At 38.3% G+C, this 19,357-nt stretch overlaps 1 protein-coding gene, 1 long non-coding RNA gene and 1 pseudogene across 16 annotated transcripts in view; 1 reads left to right on the top strand and 2 right to left on the bottom strand.

Annotated features, from left to right (window-relative positions):
- LOC147824402 (uncharacterized) overlaps positions 1-17,608 on the top strand; it is a 153,952-nt gene extending 136,344 nt beyond the window's left edge. Inside the window, exon 2 of the long non-coding RNA XR_015442380.1 lies at positions 15,077-17,608. This is a non-coding gene — a long non-coding RNA (uncharacterized LOC147824402). The remainder of the gene's footprint in view (positions 1-15,076) is intronic.
- The window catches only part of Wnk3 (WNK lysine deficient protein kinase 3), a 220,166-nt gene that overhangs the window by 107,950 nt on the left and 92,859 nt on the right, over positions 1-19,357 (bottom strand). The window lies entirely within an intron of this gene.
- LOC147824403 (10 kDa heat shock protein, mitochondrial pseudogene) lies at positions 264-15,092 on the bottom strand (annotated as a pseudogene). Its single transcript, XR_015442379.1, has one exon. The product of XR_015442379.1 is annotated as a 10 kDa heat shock protein, mitochondrial pseudogene (transcript).

Here is a 19,357-nt window from a genome sequence, read left to right as displayed (position 1 = left end):
AACAATCAACAAATGGGATCTCTTCCTATTAAAAAGCTTCTGCACAGCAAGAGAAACCACCAGCAGTGTGAAGAGACAACCCACAATGTGGGAAAAAATCTTCACCTGCTCTTCCTCAGACAAAGGTCTACTATCTCGAATCTATAAAGAACTTAAAAAGATCAGACCTCCCAAATTTAAAGATCCAATCTGAAAATGGGCATCTGAAATGAACAGACATTTCTCAGACAAAGAAGTAGAAATAGCAAATAAATACATGAAAAAATGTTCAACATCACTGGTCATTTGAGAGTTGCAAATGAAAACAACACTGAGATTCCACTTCACTCTAGAAAGAATGGCTGCTATCATGAAATCAACCAATAACAAATGCTGGCGGCGCTGTGGGGAAAGGGGAACCTTGGTCCACTGCTGGTGGGAGTGTAGACTGGTGCAACCACTGTGGAAATCAGTATGAAGATACCTCAAAGAACTAGGACTGGAAGTCCCATTTGACCCCGGTATTCCACTGCTGGGGATCTTCCCCAAAGAATTAAAAGAATCATACCACAGTGATATATGTGCACCCATGTTCATAGCAGCACAGTTTGTAATAGCTAAAACTTGGAAACAGCCCAAATGCCCATCACCTGGAGACTGGATAAAGAAAATGTGGTTTTTTTATAAAATGGAGTACTACTCAGCCATAAAAAATTAGAAATTAGAGACATTTATAGCTAAGTGGATGCACATTGAGGCAATACTCTTAAGTGAAATAAATAGGACACACATGAATAAATTCTGAATAGTTTCTCTGGTGTGAGAAACTGAAAGTGTAAATAAGGACTAAATGTATAATAGGTAATGTAAAATAGGAAGAAAAGGGGCAAAGGGGAAGGAAGTGGTAGGGCTAGGGGAAAGGATAGAAGGGAATGGGATTAATATGAGAAAATGGAAAAATAGGAACAAAATCTTTGTAAATAGGGAGGAATGCAGGGGTTGAAGGGAGGGCTGGGCAAGGGTGAAAAATAAGAACCAAGAGAGACTATGGAAAGGTGCAAATTTCCAATGATGAATGTCATTATATTGTATACCTAAAATGTACCAATGATTAGAATGATGAATAATCGATAATGTAAAATAGGAAGAAAAGGTCCAAAGGGGTAGGGGTAGTGGGAGGGTCAGGGGAAAGTAAAGAAGGGAAAGGAAAAATGATGAGAAATGGAAAAAATGGAAATAAAGTCTTTGTAAATAGGGAAGAGTGGAGGGGGTGAAGGGAGGGCTAGGAATGGGGAAAAAATAAGAACCAAGATGCATTATGTAAAGGTACAATTCCCAATGAGAAATGTAATTGTGTTGTATACCTACAATGTACCAATAAAAGAATTTAATAAAAAAAAAAAGAAATGGGCAAGAGAAATGAACAGACATTTCACAGAAGAAATACAAATAGTCAACAAATACATAAAAAAATATTCAATATCTGTAGCCATTAGAGAAATGGCAATTAAAACAATGAGGTTCCATCTTACACCAGAAAAAAATGGCAATCTTTTTTTTTTGGGGGGGGTACCGGGGATCGAACTGGGGACCTTGTGCTTGCGAGGCGGGCTGAGGAACCACTAAGCTAAATCCCTGGCGATCATTAAGAAATCAAACAATAACAAATGCTGGTGTGGCTGTGGTGGAAAAGAAACCCTCTTCCAATGTTGGAGGGAATGTGTTAATTAGTACCAACTATTATGGAAATCATTTTTTTTTGGACAGGGTCTCGCTAAGCAGTTCAGGCTGGCCTCAAACTCACTATGTAGCCCAGGCTGGCCTCGAACTCACAGCAATCCTCCTGCTTCAGCCTCCTGAGTGCTGGCATGCGCCAAGAGGCCCAGCAGTATGGAGATTTCTGAAAGAAATGAAATTTAAAATTCCATAAGACCCAGCTATCCCCTTTCTAGCTATCTTTCCCAAAGAGCTTAAGACATCATACTACAGCAATACATGCCTGTCAATGTTTATAGCAGCACAATGTGTAATAGTTAAATCCTGGAAGCAGCCTGTATACCCATCAACAGAGGACTGGATAAAAGAAATGTGGTATCTATATATAATGGAATACTACTTGGCTGTGAGGAATGACAAATTTGAGACTTTTGTAGGAAAACGGATGCACCTGGAAAATATAATATTGAGTGAAATAAACCAGATACACAAGCTTAAATACCATATGGTATCTCTCATTTCAGTGAGGCAAAGTTAAAACAAAGAGAATAATAAAGGATGGATAAAAGGGGACAAGGGGATGAATCTCTTGCAATAAGGAAGTGTTCCAAGGGAACAAGGGTAAGGGATGAGGAGGAGGGTAAGGGTAAATAAGTAGAATAAAGATATGTCATACATGGGATCCTATGGGGGACCTGGCCTAGAGTGAATGATTAAACTGAATGATTAAATTGTGGGACAAAAGTGCATAGGCTCTATGAGGAATGAATGGTTAAACTTTGGGGCAAAAGCACACAGGCTGTGTCAGAATCAAATGGTTAAACAGCAAGAAGTTTAGATTAGTAAAGTATGTTGTGTCTGGCCATGTCAGACCCCCCCAAAACTGCTTAGCCTTGAGACAGCACTTGGCCCAAACTGCTTTTTCTCCTGCTTTTTTCTCTTACACTGATATTCTAAATAAAAGCCAGAGTTCTTGGCTTGGTGGCTTATTTTTATTCTCTCAGTCTCCCAAATGGCTGGGTGCTCTTGGTTGAGAAATAGCTCCTCTGGGCCTCTTGGTAACTGAACTAAGTCTAGTCTCCAAGTAATCTTTTCATCTTCCATGCCACCCAAGGTTGTATAGTGCAACAGGAACCTACTAACCTCAATGAATGTAAATATTATATGCTATAACATGAGCTAAGATTAACAATACCCACAAGAATGAAAGTCAAGATAGGGGAATTAGAGGAGGAGGAAGGGAGGCAGGAGGGAAGAGGAAAAAGTAATAAGTTATATTATGTAGATGTACATACACACTGCCCAAGATCACTATAAACCTCATGTCCTGCAAACATATACAAATAAATTTAAAGGAAGACCAAATTGCTAGCATTATGGTTTCAAAATTGAATGTATATATAAAAATTAAGAATATAGAGCTGGGCATGGTGGCACACACCTATAAATCTCAGCACTCGGAAGGCTGAGGCAGGAGGATTGCTGTGAGCTCAAGGCCTGGATGAACTACATAGCAAGACCCTGTCTCACAAAATTGAAAAAAAATTAAGAATATGACATGTATAGTATGAAAAAATTAAAACTGCCTTCATAATTTCTATTCCCACAAAACAATACCTTAGTTCCCCTTTTGCTAAATAGGTTAGAGTTGAATCCATATATAATCCGTCTTTCAGCTCCTTCTACCAACCTCCCAGTCAAAGCTTTCAATTATGCTATTTAACAAGTTGGCTCCTTCCTGGAGAATTAGATCAAGCTGAAAAGTTCCCCTCACTTAAATATATTCAATCTTCTAACTGATCTACATTACAAAAGGGAGAAGGCTAAACATAGTTATTAGAAATTAATCCAAATAATGTCATCACCATTACCAGTTTGAACAATATGAGAGGCACTAGCAATATATACATCTTAGAAGCATTTTTGACAATGTTCAGTATACATATCCACTGTTTAGACCAATTTCTCAAGTGGAATAATATGATTAAATATAAATACAATAGTGTATAAAATAACATTTTTATATAAACAATATGATTCCCTGGAAACCAGAATCTCTCTCTAGAGAAATTAGATATAATTAGATATCTAATTAGATATAATTTTAATTTTCAACTTTTATACAAATATTTCCATTTGATGGAATTAACTATTTGTAGAGAAAGTTACAGAGAAGATAAAATGAGATGTTACAGCTTGATATATAGTAAGTTCTCAAAAAATGTCAGTTCCCTAACTATGAGATTTATTCCCTTATAATGATTTAGAAACTGGTTATACAATATATTAAAATGGTCTTTCCCAGAAAAACTTTGGGACTATTTTAATTATCTTCACTCACAGTAGGTCCTGGATGTTTCTGAACAAACTAAACATGAAGAATGTTTTGCCAACTAACAACATTATGCACATCAAAAGAATCCATTCTTAATATAGCTTCTGTACTTGTCATGAAAGCACTAGAATAGAAATGTAGCTGAAGAAAAAATAAATATATTAAAAGCATTAATATCTACAGTAGGCATTTTTTATGGCTCTAAAACATACTATGGCTAAAATTAAAGTTACAGTGGACCCTGGCGTTACGACCAGCCTGACATATGAACAACTTGGGCCACGACCAGAATTTTAGTTTTATCTTATGACCAAAGACTTGAGATATGCCCAAATGCTGGCTGTTTGTACTTCCAGATGGTCTCAGATACAGATTTAACCCTTAAAGAGTTCTGGAAGAAACATTACAACATCCTTTCCCATGTGGGGTTAACTGAAAAATCTTAGGCCAATGTCTCTCTAAGGACACCAAGATCTGCCAAGAAGAAAGTGTGGCCTAAAATTATACAGGAGTGAGATTGTGAAGGCAACTGACCAACTTAAGTTACAACCAGCCCTCAGGAACAAACTGAGTTCATAAGTCAAGGGTCTACTCTACCAAGACTAAAATGTAATGATATTACTTCACTGATTAAGAAACTGGGCTGGGAAATGGGGTATAGCTCAGAGGTAGCATATATAAGGCTGTGGAGTCAATGCCCAGCACCCAAAAGAAAAAAGAATTAGTGTTGAAAAAAATAAATGATTTCACTGACATCAGCTATGAAACAGTAGTAAAATAGAAACACTAATAAAAACCACAATTCTCTAGTGTGATCTTACAAATACATAATTAAGATATGATAATATGTAGAGTCCTTAGAGAAAATAATTAGTATTATCTTTTTAAGTACTAGTAAATAATAATTACTATGTAACATTTTATTAATTACTGATGTATTTAAAATATGAAATCTGGCCAATCCTACCAGTGTTTGTTTCTGTCAGTGCTTCTCAAAACAGTATTAATAATAACCTGAATTGAAGCCTCTGCTTTTAATTGTCAATGCTAAACATCTGTAACAAAAATTACTTAAATAATTTCTTATAATGTGAGTCCACAGTTAAAAAATTCTGAGACTAACATGGTAGTAATGAATATATATATCTGTCCTACCGGACACTAGTACTCCAAAAAGCAACAGAAGTGATGTTATAAAAACTAGAATAAAATTATAACATCCAAGAAATACATAAAAAAGGCCATTCACAAACCATAAATGGTGAGGAATATCTGAAAGAATGGAAAACAACAGATCACATCCATAAGAAAATAAAATCTATAAAAACCAAAGTTTCAAACACATTTTGTTATTGTCTAGATGTCCCCCGCAAAGCCTCACGCAGTCATAGGGCTTTTTCAGAGGTCGCTGAGTCTAGAGTGTGTGATGCTGAGATTAAGGGTGAGTGATTACTAAATCAATCCACTCATTGGTTTGACACCGACCTAATCCCTGGTAGTCTGGATAAGACAAAAGGGGCAGAAAGACATCATTAAGGTCCCTTACTGCTTTGCTACTTTTGGTCTGCCATGAACTGTTGCCCCTCTGCTATGTGCCATCCTGCCTTGGAGGAAGCCAATTACAGACTGAAAACTCTACAAACTGTGAGCTAAATAAACCTTTACAGGAGAAAACTCAGAATTTTTTTTTTTCTTTTTTGGTACCAGGGATCAGGAGCTTGTGCTTGCAGGGCAAGCGGCGGAACCACTGAGCTAAATCCCCAGCCCTAACTCAGAATTAAGAATGACTCCAGGGAACTTCAAACCTACTCAATGAATACCAGAAGATTGCACCTGGCCTTGGAGAATTCATCAGGGAAATTAAATGGGTAAATTAGGACCCATAAGCCAGGCAATCGTAGCTACCTTCAACCACTGTTAAGTAGTGAGCAGGAATGAAATTTGCCCTGAAACTGAAGCTACAGCCTAGAAATCAGGACAGATCTATAGATGAGTACTAAGAAAATATTTTCTCTAAAACAACCTGCCCCTTCTCCACAATGACTGGAGGTAGGCAGGCTGTTATAAACACATCATGCAAGTGAACAGAACCCTTAAATATAATGGAACAGAAAAAAACATCTGAGATACCTCGAAGTTCAGGAAAAGAGAAGCACCAAATTCAACAAAAACATTCAAGAGAGTTCTTAATGCTTCCTGGCAATCTTATTGTATTTTACTTGTCCATGTGTTCTTCTGCCATTCTTCTAGACAACTATTTGATACCTTCTTTTCTGCTATCAAACTTTTAATGCACAGTCCTTTCCCCAACATCATACTCACCTGATGACTTTGCTTCTATTTCACTGAGAAAATTTAAAAAGCACCAAGAAGGGAATTTTTATAACACTGAATCCTGTTTGTGTCCTCATACTCTATTTTTATTCGTATTATTATGGACAACCTATCTGGGCTCTTATAGTAAGGACAACCTCTCTGCCTGTCTGCCTATTTTACGTATCATTAGATCATTATAAAAGAAAGACATGGAAATTATTTACATGATGAAAAATCTCTTAATTTCATAGAATGGGCAATTTCACATGTTTACATTTCAATAGTAATTTTTCAAGAATGTCACCATCTCTAAATAGGAAATAATCCTTGTTGTCTAGAATTATTTTGGTGCCTCTCTATTCTGGGAGAACTTTATCTCCATATTTTATACTAACTGGTTGAATTCCTCCACTCTTAACTTTAGAGCCTGATCTAACAGCTACAATGTTGCTTGCACTACTTTTTCTTGACATTTTCTGGAGAGTATTCTGTCTCCTTTGGTTAGTTTTAGCTGCACTTCTTTCAGTCATTACATGGTCAAAGAATGAAAGAAACTTTAAATGCTTGTCCTGCCATGACTCTTGTCCACAGCTCAGAGTCCCAACTGGTATACTTAGAAACTAAATGTCATCTCTTGTCACCTTCTTAGGGACATTACTCCATTCTCCTTTCTCTCTCTCATCAAATTTTCCTTCATTCTTAAATCATTCTTTGCATAAATGAGATAACTTCTCCATTAAACAAACCATTTCAACTAGGGTTGGTTGGAGCTATGACTGACTAGGAAGCTGGGGTGGGGAACAATAGGATAGGTCTGAGAGATCTTGTATAAAGTTAACTTCAAAGAATGATGGGTACATGTTAAAAGGACATAGGAACTAACTTAATGGGATCTCACTACCCAAATCTCAGACAGATTGGATATCAAAATAAATAAGATAGCAATGGATTAGAAGCTATAGAATAAAATATAAATCCATAGTACTGTATTTAAATAAATGGGGTTGAATGGGAAGCTCTAATCCAAATACAGAATGTAAAAATCACCATTTGGCAACCACCATAGTTATTACTGTTATAAGCAAGAATCCTCAATGGCTTCCAACACTGTGGGCAAAAGTTTTATGAAAAACATATTCTAAAAGTAAAACAGAAACAGGCACAATGTCTATTAATAGAAGGAATATCTAAGTAAATGACAGTATAGTCTTACTAATGAATACCATGGGGCAATTAAAATCAATTATATCTCTGTATAATGAAGTAAAGGCTCAGAACCTAAAAATTACAAAGAGACACATATACTAGTATCCTCCTCCTCCTCCTTCTTCTTTATTGCAGTGCTAGGAATTGAACCAAGGGAGTGCTGAGGTACACATGCAGAACTTTCAAAATTTTATTTTATTTTAAAATGGTCTCATTAAGCTTCCCAGGCTGACCTTAACCTTGGAATCCTGCCGACTCAGGCTACTGAGAGCTGGGATTATGGGAATGTGCAAATATGTCCAAAACCAAGATCTATTTTATGTGCTTAAAGACATAAAACAAACCACAAAACAGTACTGTATATAATGTATAGTAACTACACTGAAAAAAATATCTGGAAGAATATACCCCAAAATGATAAGAAAAGGGACAGGGACAAGGACATGAGTCAAAGGAAATTTGCTTCTATTGTTTAAAATTATCAGAATACACTGACTATTTCAAACATAATTAAAATAACTAGAAAAAAAGATTTTTAAAAGAAAAAACAAGGTAAATATTATGGTAGTATACCAAAGTGATATTCAAATACTTTATGGTATAGAAACGATATTTCAGAAAGAATGTTAAGATTTAAGATTTCTCAGGCATAGTGGCACATGCCTATAATCCCAGTACTTGGGAGGGCTGAAGCAGGAGGATTTTGTCAAATTAGAGGCCAGCCTAGGATACACAGTGAGTTCAAGGCCAGCCTAAACTACATAGTGAGACCCTGTCTCAACCCTCTCCCCCCCAAAGATTTAAGATTTCTCTCCAATAAATGAAAATGAAGCCATCTAAATGGATATTTGATTAGACCACAATGTGAGCTGAAAAGGAACCAATCAGTGGAACAGAATAGAAGATGAAGAAACAACTCCAAGCATACTTAGCCACCTTATTTATTTATTTATTTGGTACTGGGGATCAAACTCAGGACCTTGTACTTTCGAGACAGGCGCAGTGCCACTGAGCTACATCCCTGCCCTGAAAAGGAACCAATCTCAGCCACCAGAGATGGAAAGGGCTGGGAATCTAGCTCAGTGGGAGAGCATTCCTGGGTCTAATCCTCTGTACTGGGAAAAAAATGACTAAAAAAAGCTCTGAAAAGAATAAGCAAACAATAGAAGGCTTGCAACTTCAGAAAGAACAATGCAATATATAAAATAAGGGTAAATGAATTATTCTTTTTCTCATAAGTATTTTAAATCATATTTAATGGATGAGAAATAATTTGTAACATCTATTATGGTGTGTTATAGTTTGCATTTAAATGTCCCCTCAAAGCCTCATGTGCTCATAGGTGCAGCTTTTGGGAGGTGGCTGGATCATGGATGTGTGATACTGGGATTAAGGGTGTGTGGTACTGGATTAGTCAACTAATTACTTTAGCACAGTTCTGGGTGTCTGAATGGATTTACTGAAGACAGAATCCCCACCCTGGGTATGAGTTGTACCAACCAATAGGCTTGTAGCCTGGATGGGTTGAAAGGTAAAGGGAAGGTTGTTGCTTCAATGCCCTGCCTGCCATGCCATGAACTGTTTCTCCTCTGCCATGCCGCCATGCCTTGGAACTAGCTGACAATGGATTGAAAACTCCACAAACTGAGCTAAAATAAACCTTTCCTTCTTTATTTTTATTTATTTATATATATTTTTTGGTACCAGGGATATAACTCAGGACCTTGCGCTTGCAAGGCAGGTGGGGGAACCACTGAGCTAAATCCCCGGCCTTAAACCTTTCCTTCTTTAAATTGTGGGTCTCAGGTATTTTGTCCCAGCAAGGAGAAAGTAAATAAGACATGCTGTACAACACATGTAGAGGAATTATTTGAAACAATTATATTGAAAAAGTGGAAGTGTAATGAGACCTAAATGGAAATCAAGTCTCAATGCTTCACTTCAAGTAATAAAACATCAATATAGGTAGAATGTAGTAAGATTTTACACATGTGGAACTTCTAGGAAAATGGCAGAGTGGCAAGCAATAACAACTTAGCCTCTCCAAGATTCAGAATCTACACACTGGAAAATAACAATTTGGGGAAGAAAAAAAAAAAGAGAGAGAAGTAGATCCCTGGTGTCTTAGTTACTTTTGTCATTGCTGAGACAAAATATCTAACAGTCAAAGCTAAAGGAAGAAAGGTTTACTTCAGCTCACAATTTGTAGAGGTTTCAGTCCATAAGCAGCTGGCTCCAAGGCAGGGTGGCATGGCAGAGGACTAATGAAGAGGAGAAAAAGCCCGTGGCAAAGCAGGCAGGAGACCATGAAGCAGTCTGCAGCAGCAGTAGCAGCAGGCCTGCCTTCTTTCTGTCCCTTTATATAAGCCTATTGATTGATGCCACCCATACCCAGGATGAGGCTTCCATTATTCATCCCCTTAATCCCAGTATCACACTCCTACTCCACAATCACACCCCCTAATCCAGCCACCTTCAGGACTCTCCACCTATGAGAACATGAGGTGTTGGGAGGACATCTAGATACAAGCCATAGCATCTGGGAACCAGGAAGGATCTGACAGGAAAATTTAAACCTACAGAGAAATCAAAGAGACAGAACACAATGTAGAGAAGGGAAGAGACAATCTGCACTTTCTCCCCAGTTCCAGGCTTGTGGCTTATGGGAAAGGGAGACCAAATCTACAGATACAAAATGAAAGCTGAGGACTCCAGTGGGCTTCATCGAGAAAGAAGGCAGAGGAATAGATTGGCAAGTGCTGTGAGCTGCACGCAGAGAATCTACTTCCATGTTAAGTCCAACAGGTGACAGCGCCTGCCATATCCCTAGAGAGTGCTTGGTCAGATGCCATTGTGGGGAAGGGTTGACTTCCCCTGCAGGATAGCTTCAATTTAAGGCTCCCACTGTTGTGCTCCTACAGTGACTGGATAAGAGACAGTCATGGTCAGGCTGAAAAGAAACAACTTGAGGGGTTTAAGCTAAAAGACATAGGCCCTAACCCTATGGTCAGAAGCCAGGCTCAGCTTGAATTACTCTGGATTTTAAATTTGCGACACTGGCACCCTTGCCCTAATCCTACTGCCTGCTGGTACCTGAATCCAGTGCAGATCTGGGGTTTCACTACCTTCTTTTTCTATCAGGAGGCTGGGGATGTAGCTCAGTGGCACCCCACCTACCTCAAAAGTGCAAGGTCCTGAGTTCAATCCCAGATACTGGAAAAAAAATTTCTACCAGGGTGAGCAGGGATATATCTTGATTTGGACGTTGCCCCCAAATTGTCGATGCCAGAAGAAAATCATATGTTCAAAAATCACAGAGAAATTTGTATTTTTAAAATTTTTACTTGTGTTTCTCTGTATGTGCATTGCTTTTAGTTTGGTTTTTCTCTTTTTTCTTCTTTCTTTTCCTTCTTCCTTCTTCACCAGTTTATTGGGGCTTCGGGAACTTTCTTTTCTCCCTTCTTCCTTATCTTTTTTCTTCTTCTCTCTTTTAATCTTTCTCCCTTTAATTTTCTCCCTTATTTTTACTCCCTAAATAACTTCTTTTTCTCCCTCTTTTTCTTTTATTTTCTATTTATCATCAGTTTTCTCTCTTTAGAAGACAATAATAAAAAGCTAGATGAACTGAACAAAATGATACAAAACACAAATGACCAGTTTAGCAAAGAATCAGAGTCCATAAAAAGGTTTCAATCAGAAATCCAATAGACTAAAAGTTATACTGAAAGCATGGGCAGCCGAAGTGACCAATGTGAGGACAGAATTTCAGGCTAGAGCACAATGATGCCACTTCTTCCAACCTAGCTGGGCCTAGAGAAATACCACTGCATGAGGGAATTCCCTGGGAAATTTCATCCCTGTAGAGCAGTGATGGCAAAACTTTTAGAGACAAGTGCCCAAACTGCAACCCAAAACCCACTTGTTTATCACAAAGTGCCAACACTGCAATTAAAACTGAATACTGAGGGATTAGTTTAGAAAAAACAACTCATATATTAACACCTTTTGTCTTAAAAGAAAAACAACACAGCCCGTGCCATAGGTTCGCCATCCCTGCCCTAGTGGCTCCCACCTTTTCCATTAGGGGGAGCTGTTGCCTTTCGCATAATTCACTTTAAAAAACAACCCTTTTAACCTGCACAAAATTTAAGTACCTTTCATAAATACTTTATTTACTTGCTAAAGATTCTGTGAGAACCTAAATTTAGAAACATCTAATCTACCTCAGTTAAATGTTGACTCAGATTGTTTGACTAAGATTTAAGAGATATTAGAACAAGTGTTTAATTCAGGTATTTCAAGCTTTAAAATTTGTTTACCTGCTAAAAATAAAATAGCTATAGTTACAGTATTTTCCATTAAAATGCCACCTTATTGTAAATTAGCTGTAGATAACCAAGTGCTTCTGATAAAGTAAAAATGTCTGACCTGTGTAGCGCATGAATGAGAGATTTTCCATTTTCCAGAGTAATATACTTGCTGATTCTTCAGTATAATTAAACATGATATGACTTACTTATGGAAAGTGCATTTAAAGATATTTTAAGTGTGTATTTATTTCTAAAAAGAAATTGGTTATACAGTATTATGCTTACTGTCCTAATCTGGTGCTAAAGGTATTTTTAAGAACTTGCAAGTACTCCACATTTTCAAAACTGAATGAGAAAAAAAAATTGAATAACCATCATGCTGTTCTAAGCATTCTTGTGCTTTATTAGGCAAGGTAATTAAAATTTACGGATGTGTCTGGGAAAGTCTTATTCTAAGAATGTCTTGGGTTAGTTCTTATTTTATTCTTTACTAGTAGAAGAGAGGCAAACTATTTCATAACAAAGAGCTTGAAAGACCTTGTAATTTATAGTGTAGAAAAGATCTAGGGAATTGATTCAGTTTGTGACTTAATGGGCACTTGCTAGGCATGAAGATTCATGCTTTGAATATACATAATCATTGAGTTCTAATACATCTAATGGTATCAGCAGCCCCACAAGGTTAACAGTGTTAAGGTGTATACTAGAAATGTAGACAAAAGGCAAATTATTATTCTGGTCCTTTAGGTTGGTTGGATTGATTGATTGGCTGATCTAGAGACAGGATCTTGCTATGTAGTTCAGACTAGCCTTGAACTCACTATGTAGCCCAGGCTGGCCTCCAACCTGCAGCGATTTTCCTGCCTCAGCCTCCCAAGTGCTGGGATTACAGGTGTGCACCAACATGCCCAGCTAGGTTGGTTTTAAAAAAAAAAAGTGAGATCAATCTGGACATCAAATGATATCTTTGTAGAGATGACAAATCTGTATTCAGAACTCATCTCTAACTTCCCCTCTTCTGAGGCCTTCATCCCCCTGCCCCCCATCTGTTTCCCTTTACTAGAGAGTAAATTTCTTGGGAGACTTTGTCCAGTTCTTTCCTTTGCTCCCAGCACCTAGAACAATATGGCAGAGTAAGTGTTTAGTCCACATTAGAATGCAGCAAAGTTCCAGCTAGAAAAATAAGCTATCATCCTTAGAACAGATCCAAAAGAATATTTGTCTGATAGTTTTGAGGTTCAAGAGTACATTAATCCAGTTTTACTAGACTTCCAAAAGATGATTTCAAGGAGATATTTTATTATGAATCAAGCTTTGTTAACCAAAGTTTAGATTTGCACGCAATAAGATCTGTGATTTGAGTTTCACTTGGCAAAACCATGTGCATATATCTGCCTCTGTGTGCACGTGTAAAAGTTCCTTTATGTATGTGTACACTTGTAGGCACCTATATTTGTGATATTTTTCCTCATCTCATGAAAGAGGGAAAACATCACCTTTCCCGGGGAACCCCATGGCAATAGAATTTCAGGAGCTCCTGAGCAGCTGTTTTGGGACCAACATTAATTACATAATAGGCCCCTTTGTTTTCAAATGGAAGCGAGGCTCAGAACAAATGTAGCTTGTTCATTCTCTCTGGAAATTGATACGTATGTTTGCATTTTAAACTGGAAATGTCTTTTAATGTTTTACGCAGGTTTCAAAACAGGGCAGCTTTTGGTTGTTTTGTGATTCTGACTTGGGGTTTTTCCTAACACAGAAAATACTTGTGTTAGAGCAAATTCCCATTTGTACATACTCTATATAACTAGCTTGTGTGGCTTGGACAAGACAGTTCAAGAGCTCACAATTACACATGGAAGCCATTACATGGTACAATTAAAAGTGAATAAATGAAATGGTCAGAAATGAAAAAGTCAGAAATGAAAAGGTCAGAAATATGAATGTGTGAAGAGATGAAACCTACACTGAGTGACCACATAGTGAGTTTTTGATAATGCTGAAAAGGTTTATGTCAAGATAAATCTATATACAGTACAAGATAGAACCTAAGCCAGAAGCAAAGCCAACTCACACTGTTCAAGTCAACAGTCATACTCTTTCAGATGATAGCCACATTTCTAACATAAATAGAGGTTGTATAAATGAATCAATATGCAGTCAATTCTTAATGGCAAATTGAAATCTACACTCAACACTTGATCTTAGCCAAAAGACTGAGAAGCAATAGATCTACAAACAAAAACCTAAAGAAGTCTAGTCATAAATCAACACATAGGCCTCATGTGGTAAAAGCAAAATAATTGCTAGAGTGTTTTACTGAAGGTTATATTCTCCCCGAAAAGTACATATACCCATGCTACCTATCAAAATTCTAGTTTCAGATCAGCCTGAGAATAAGACAGCTCTTTCCAAAAAAGAATACAAGCTGCTCAAGGAAAGACTTTACTCCTAATGAAAACATTAAAAAGCTGATGATTTTCTCTTTCAATATGTAAGTAATAACTCCACAGTAGTGAAAGCTAACAAGTCTAAAGCAACAGAGTTTGCAGTTGGGCTCTGTAATGGCTCTATTTGTGTTGAGCTCTTCAATGATTCTATTCACATTTCTCTGCAAGAAAATAAGTCTTCCATTAGTCATTATTTAGCCAAAAAGAGCTTCATAAAAATAATGGTAATATTGCATTATTATAAACTGTGCTGGAAAGTCTCACACTAGTTGTTGCTGATTATGCTGTGGTTCCCTTGCTAGGATGTGAAGTAGGGGCAACTGTCAAAAAATTGTTATAGACTACCAGATTTTTTTTTTTTTGGTACCAGGGATTGAACTTGCATCTTTGCATTTCTGAGGCAGGCAGCAGAACCACTGAGCTAAGTCCCCGGCCCTAGACTACCAGATTTTAATTGATCCAAACACAAACCCTTTCTTCACACCGGTCCCAGTAATGACAGGAACAATTTCTTTAGAGATTTCTATCTCTATTGCTTTAAACAAAGTACCAAGTCATAAGGAATCAGTGGGCCATGGTATGGAGAGTTCTAAGGTTAAGCAAAGAATAATAAATAAGAAGGCAGTGATGTTGCCAGAGACAGAGAAGTCTGTCTAGTGACTGAGTCTCACCAAGGACGCTTTGTGAACTCGAGTTAGCCTCATTCTGCAAGGGATGCCCTTTGAAGGCCCCAGGACTAGTTCTCTCTCTCTCTCTCTCCTTAGGCCCCAAGACGCACCATGGGATACATCTTGAAAAGCACCCTGCAGATCCCAGCAACCTGGCCATTAGGCTGCATCCTTCAAAACTGGGAAGCATTAGACACTGCCAGTCTGAAGAAAAAATAACTTATCTACTAATGCAATATAGTTTCAGTCCAGTATGAACTAGGGAATGGTGACAGATGGATATGGAAGAGCAGTCTAAATTATAATACTATTTTTTTCAGTTTGATCGCTTCTGCAAAAAACAAAGAAGGTGGTGTGATATCCCTTATGTGGAGGCTTTTATGGCTCTTTATCTCTGGAAAAGTCTAGAAACTATGGTACTTAGAGGTATCCCAAGAAAAAAAAGTAAGCTGATATTGCTGATGATCCTGTCCTCAGATAACCACCTGTCTCAGGGGTATGTGGATCTCTCCAACCAGGTTAATAAAAACCACCACACTGGGTGGAGTCTTTAATCTCCTCTTCATAATCCTCAGCCAGTAAATATTCAGGAACTCTACCAGAGACTAGTGATAGGTTTGCAGATAAGCCTGAAGATCCTTATGACCCAATTGTTGGACAAGGCCTTTTCTGTGTTCAACAATCAAGATCTAGAGGAAAATAAAAAGAGAAGAGCTGAAGAAAAGAGACAGGCCAAAATTATAGCTGTCACAATTGGCAGTACTTTTAACACTGGCATGTCATCTAAGAGAAAACGCAAAAACAACTGAAAAAAAGATTCCTGCTTTAAATGCAAGACATTGGGACACTGGACACATGACTATACTAAACCACTGCCTGGGTCCTGCTAAATGTCAGGTGGCTGATGTTCCTAACTTATGGCAGTAGAAGATTAAATATCCCTCCTCGCCGGGGATTTAGCTCAGTGGTTCCGACACCTGCCTCGCAAGCGCAAGGTCCAGCGTTTGATCCCCGGTGCCAAAAAAAAAAGGGACTAGGTCAGCCAAAACCCTCAACTCCCACTCTGATTAAGAGGACTAAAGGGGCCCAGGGCAACCTGCAATGCCCTGTCCACAAACATTTACAAACCCTAGGTGACCTTGGACATCATGGACAAACTCAATTATGCTGTTTTAACTTCCTTCTCTAGAACATTCTCCTCTAGATCTATAGCCATAATTGGAGTCACAGGGAACCCTAGTCAAAACTTCTTTACATCTTTTCTGACATATCAATGTGAAGGTCAAATGTTCCAAATATGGTTTTCTGGTGCTACTTGCCCACACAACAATCTGAAAAAAAGAGGGGCTTAATAAATACAACTCCTAGAGGTAATCTATCTTCCCAAGCAGGTCAATATCATTCATCGGAAGAAACACCAAAGAGACATGTCTAAAGTCTCTTTGGGAAATCAAAAGGCTGATAGGCAGGCAAGAAGGGCAGCTTTTCAGGCCCTCAATACCCTAATTTTATTCCCAGTTCCTGAAGAACCATTCTGGTCCTTCCTCAAGGGATACAGTGACAAGCTACAAAAATCCTATATGGAAATAATAACTCAAATACTCACGGGACTAAGACTCCATTCTGGTGGACCTATGGAAGATGTGAGGATCCTCTTCAAAGAGCAAAGCTGTGGGGCCGCGATTTAGCTCAGTGGCAGCGCACCTGGCTCACAAGCACAAGGTCCTGAGTTCAATCCCCAGTACCAAAAACAAAACAAAACAATACAAAAAAACAGCATGGTATTGGAAAAAAAAAATAAAAAATAAAAAAACAAAGAGCAAAGCTCCAGTTATGCTTCGAGGACAGATAAGTACAGTCACTATAAAGAGACACTGATTCCCTATGTAATAATCCCTTTTTGCTACCACAGGCTCCTAAAAGGTTCATCACGTTATCTTGCGTGAAACAGTCAGCTCAACAGTTCTACAAATATGGAAAATAACTCCTTTCTCCTTGTCTTCGGACAGGTTTTCCTTAGCCCAGGCAGTAAGCCATATTAAGGTAGTAAGACAGTATAAAATCCTCAACAGGTAGGGTCTACAGTCCCTTTCAACATGAAGTAGCTATATAAAGACAGAGACCTCCACTCCCTCACCAACCCATAAAGAATTATGGGGATTTATGCCTCTTTGGGGGAAATGAGGCAAGAGATTAGAGTATGGCAAGTTGGCTGGGGCATTTGGGTGTGACCTGTCAATTGTGGAGACTTGTTAATCATGGAGATACAAGCGAAGACAAGCAGCTCCAAAGCCCTGCACCCGATACAAATAAGAGAATGCGGTCTTCACTTCTTCTGGCATGGGATCTTCATGGGATCAAGCCAAGCTCTGCACCTTACACCAATCTTCTGGCAGGAGATCGAGCAGGTTTTTGATGGGACAGCCTGGATCTCACGTCAGAAAGAAGATATAAAAGAGAGTAACTAATGACTTCAGCTCTACTGTGCTCTTATTCTTGCAGCATCCCATCCTGTATGTAAAGCATATCTTCTCTTTTTCCTTCAGAGCACTTTTTCATCTTGAGCACTTCTTTTGCCTTTCTTTTTCTCCTTCTTTTGCCCCAAATAAACATAAACTTTCACATTCATGAATTGTTCTGTCCAATTCTTTGAACAGGACAGTAATAAACTGGAAAGGACCGAACAATGCCAATAAGTCAAAAAGAACAAATACACCTGCTGGGATGAACAGTTCAGCAAAATGGAAAAAAAATAAGGAAATCAACACCAGGAAAATAATGTAATGGCAGAAATAACTCAGTACTTCTCAGTAATAACTCTCAATGTGAATGGTCTTAATTACCCAATCAAAAGACCCAGATTGGCAAAAAGGGTAAAAAAACAAAACTCAAAAATATTCAGTGCTGGAAGAGGTGCCCCAGGCCTGTAATCCCAGCACTTGGGAGGCTGAGGCAGGAGGATCACCTGGAGTTTAAGGCTAGCCTGGGCTACTTAATGAATCAAGGGTAGCCTGGGCTAAGTAGTGAGACCTTGTCTCAAAACAAACAAACACACAAACAAACAAACATCAAGAAACACATTTCATTAAAAAAGAAACAGACTAAAAATCAAAGGATAGAAACCAATATTCCATACAATGAGAACCCAGAAAAAAGCAGAAGTAGCTATCCTAATTTCAGAAAAAGGGCACTTTAAGCCAAGACTGATCAAAAGAGAGAAAGAAGGTCATTACATATTGGTTAAGGGAACAATTCAACAGGAAGAGATAACAATTATAAACATATATGCACGAAGTACCTGCACACAAAACTTGATAAAACAAACACTAATAGACATGAAAACTCAGATAAACACCAATACAAATGTAATGGAGGACCTCAATACCCCACCGTCACAAACAGATCAACTAGTCAAAAAGGAAATCATAAAGAAATATAAGGAAACAGGCCTTTCGCGCCGCGTGGGTCCGAGTGGGCGCCTGGCACTTGCGGAGCCCGCGCTGGGTCAGGGGTTCTGCTGGCTGCCTGCCTGGCCGGCCGCACCCCTACGCCAAATCTCGGAGCTGGCCGCCAGGGTGTAGAATTGAGCTGCTCTGTTCCGAGCAGGCAGCATTTATTTTAGGATCTGCTGAGTTGCAAGTGCTGTGGGTACTGTGGGGACAGAGAAGCCTCCGCCCCGATCGAGTTTACTGTTGGAGTTGGGGGTCCAAAAAGTAAACAGTGATCTTCATAGAGTGCTCGGGATCCTAATGATGCAGCACAACAGGAAGCAAAGCACAGGGAAGCAGAAATGAGAAACAGTATCTTAGGCGCAAGTTCTGGATCAATCAGCCCGGGCCAGGTTAAGTAACTTAGCACTTGTAAAGCCTGAAAAAACGAAAGCAGTAGAGAATTACCTTATACAGATGGCAAAGTATGGACAGCTAAGGGGGAAGTTCTCAGAACAAGGTTTAATAGAAATCCTTGAAAAAGTAAGCCAACAAACAGAAAAGAAAATAACAGTTAAATTCAACAGAAGAAAAGTAATGGACTCTGATGATGATGATTACTGAACTAAAAATGTTTAGAGACTGACACTTAATGGAACAATTTTAGGGCATAAGTTAAAATCTGTTTAAATGTTTACTTTGTTTTGTCTATATGCCTTTAAAAAAATAAACTTGTTATGCAAAATAAAGTTGTTTTAGTATCACACACAAAAAAAGAAATATAAGGAAACAAAGAATTTAAATGATCATTATTTGCAGATGACATAATCCTCTAGACAGAAGACTGCAAAAAAACTACACCAAAAGACTGCTAGAATTTAGTAGTGTAACATGATACAAATTCAACCCCCAAAAATTCAAAAATCAATGGTGTTGCCAGGGACTTAGC

The sequence above is a fragment of the Heterocephalus glaber genome, unplaced genomic scaffold (assembly GCF_053883595.1).
Source record: "Heterocephalus glaber isolate CG9 unplaced genomic scaffold, H.glaber_assembly_v1.0 deba00001545, whole genome shotgun sequence".
Classification (NCBI taxonomy): Eukaryota; Metazoa; Chordata; class Mammalia; order Rodentia; family Bathyergidae; genus Heterocephalus; species Heterocephalus glaber.
This window is presented reverse-complemented; position numbering and strand designations above follow the sequence as displayed.